Raw genomic sequence first — 3,403 nt, forward strand, 5'->3', positions numbered from 1 at the left:
AATACAGAAGAAAAAAAAGGAAAAAAGAAAGCTTTTGCTTCAAAATAAGAAAGCTGGTTAATATGGATCACTGATGTTAATAGTGAATAGTACGCTATATAGGAATATATGCAATATAGGAAGCATATTACTAGCCAAATTTGCTTTAAAAGTACTTCTGATTGCAGCAATTTGAGAACCTTACAGATGTACACAGTTTGCAGAAGTAAATGCCATACCAACTGTTTGAATTTTCTAAATGTTAGAGAGCAGCATACCTTGATGGCTCAGTCTAAATCTGCGAAAGGTGAATAATTATACTGGACCTCCAGTTACTTTCTTCTTCCGCATGTCCAAGATCAGGATCAGTATGTACGATAACCAAGATAAGCACATACATAAATGTTTGCGAGACCTGGGCCTGCCTGGTATAATATATACAGAGGAAACAAAATACAACCTATCTCCCAATCATTCAGTAAAGAGAAGAATGATTGCTGGGGTTCCAGCCATTAATAGCCTCTCATTCTTCATTGTCTGCACACAAAACAATGCAAAACATGAAATAACAGAAAACATTCTCTCTCCTTTGGAACTTGTTTTAAAGTTCTCAATCTTGTTTCTGTTGTGGAAGAAACTTCTCCTCTGGGCTACACCTGGGACAACAATTTTCCCTGTATTTCAGTTCTTTAGCAGGGTAATCAGCCATCTCAGCTGACTCTTGACTTCTGTATACTGCTTAATACAGAGGAGAACAACTTCTTTCCCAGGTCCGCAGAGGCTTGTATACTCTATTACATAGAAATTAGAATTTAACTTTGTTAAGTTTTGGCAGTAGGGAATAGAGGTTACAAGCAGCAAGTCTGGAGTATTCAACAAATTGAAATTGTGTACTTAATATTTTCATGCAGAAAGCAAAACTCCCTCCAGCTTTCTGTCATTTCTTCCACCTAGAGTCCCCCAGTGTACCTGGATTCTCTCCTATTTAACTGAACAGAACTGATTTGAGTCATACCATCAACTTCACTGCAGAGCACAATGTGGTGAACTCAGTCTTGTTAATTACAACCTCCCCTGAGTGGGAAGATAAAGAGCAGCAACACAAGTGCTGAACCCCTGCCTGGCACCATACACAAGAACAGAGCATCACCCTTAAGCACAAAACCTTTTAAAAAACATGAAAGCATGTAGAAGCAGTTCACACCTTAGCTATTACCCAAAAAGCAGCTTGCCAGGAAAACCTAGATTGCCAAAGTCACAACAAAAGAAAAGCACATTTATTCAGTAGGAATACTCCCAAAACACCTTTATTAACACCCCTCCATCCCTAAACACAACTGTTGTTTGGTATTTGTTTGAGGATTAATAGTGTTGCTATGGGAATCGGGCTAAACTTAGTCCCCATGGTCTTGAAAGCAGTCTCTTTTTTCATGGATAGAGGAGCAGCAGTACAGGGCAGCTCTTGTAAATGGCAAAAAGAATCTCAGGGGCAACAGGGTTGAGGCTGGAAACCCTTAAGGAAAGTCTTGGGGTAGATGTGAGATGAGGCAATCTTGGAGCAACTGATACTTGAGCTAAAAAGAAGGCAGATCTGTGCCCAAGGGACAGCATTAGTTTGGGCCAGAATTGCTGGACAACGGTTAGATAGATATGGAAGCCAACATGGGCCAAAATCACCAAAGACGACTGAGTAACACTTAACTAGATGCAAAGGTCAAGTTCAAACTTTAAGATTGAACTGAAATTACAATCCATTCCAAAATAGCACATGCATGTCAATCTTCTGCATGATCCTCTGCAACCTCATCCAGTGCCAGTCCCAATTCTTATCTCTTGCTTCTTGTCCAAGTCCTCTAAAATCTAGTCTGATCCTTCAGTCTCCACCTTCTTGCTCAAGCCACTACCAGAGTCCTCTCCAATGGTCACTGTCCCTCCGCAAAGGCTTTGCTTCAGTCACCTCACAGCTCCAGTCTGAACATCTCTCCACCATACTGTGGGTCGCAGTTTCTTTCAGTCAGTCTCAGTTCTGAACTTCCTCACATGAGCACTATCAGGAGCAATCTGCTCTCTCACTCTTCCCTTGCTGTTCTCAGTCGTTGTCTTTCCTTCAGGATCCTTGTTTTTTCCAGCAACACCTAGTAGCTCTCAGTTCTGGACTTCACCTTCTGCTGCCATTCTACTTTGTTGAAGACAGCTTCACTGGTATCCTCTGACCACTTCAGTCCTGGGCCAGGTCTATCAGCATAGGTAGTATGCTTCACTTCTAGTGCTAGGTCATCTGAACTTCTCAGTCTCTTTTCCCCACTTGAGCAACAGAAACTCATTTCTTGAATCTGACGTGAAAAGATCTCTTCACCAGTCCCTGGGGCTACCCTCACAGACCATTTCTCTAATTTGCCTGTCTTAGTCTTCAGCTTAGGAAAAGGAGGAATAAAAACCTGAACACATTAGGAAAAAAACAGGCTTCCTGTGGCAGAAGAGATCTCAACTCTTTCCATCTATTGAGAATGCAAACATAGAACTCTGTCCCTGTGATTTATACCCTAGAGAATTTAGCATCCACAATTTCAAGCACTTGCACAGCAAAGTATGCAGGCAAGGTTCCCAAGACTTTGTTCTTCTTAGTCTTTTTTTTTTAATTTATGTGCCCGTCCCTATTTCCTCTCTAATAACCACTAAGTCCTGTATTAGATTTCAAACAGAGTTAGAGGTCTCTTAAAACAAGTTTAAAGAAAACAGTCAGTTGGTAAAGAAGATTTAAAGTGATTTCACAGAGAGGATGCTAGATGATTTATACTAGAGAATTTAGCATCCACAATTTCAAGCACTTGCACAGCAAAGTATGCAGGCAAGGTTCCCAAGACTTTGTTCTTCTTAGTCTTTTTTTTTTAATTTATGTGCCCGTCCCTATTTCCTCTCTAATAACCACTAAGTCCTGTATTAGATTTCAAACAGAGTTAGAGGTCTCTTAAAACAAGTTTAAAGAAAACAGTCAGTTGGTAAAGAAGATTTAAAGTGATTTCACAGAGAGGATGCTAGATGAGCTCATCCTTATATGAGGTATCAGAGAAACCAAACAGGGAAGAAGGGTCATTCATAAAAATCTGTTTTACAACAACAGAAAAAAATGTCCAAGTTTGTACTTCTGAGCACCTCAGCATCCATTCCACCAAAGCACACCTTCTGTGAGGTTCCTACAGCACCTTACCCAGGAGGAGTTCAGCACAGCCTGTCCTGGTTTCGGCAGGGATAGAGTTAATTTCTTTTCTAGTAGCTGGTACAGTGTTTTGGATTTAGGATGAGAACAAAGTTGATAACGCACCGATGTTTTAGTTGTTGCTAGGTAATGCTTACACTAGCCAAGGACTTTTCAGCTTCCCATGTTCTACCGACTGAGAAGGCTGAAGGTGCACAAGAAGCTGGG

This window comes from Aptenodytes forsteri, unplaced genomic scaffold (assembly GCF_000699145.1).
Source record: "Aptenodytes forsteri isolate BGI_AS27 unplaced genomic scaffold, ASM69914v1 Scaffold217, whole genome shotgun sequence".
In the NCBI taxonomy this organism is placed as follows: domain Eukaryota; kingdom Metazoa; phylum Chordata; class Aves; order Sphenisciformes; family Spheniscidae; genus Aptenodytes; species Aptenodytes forsteri.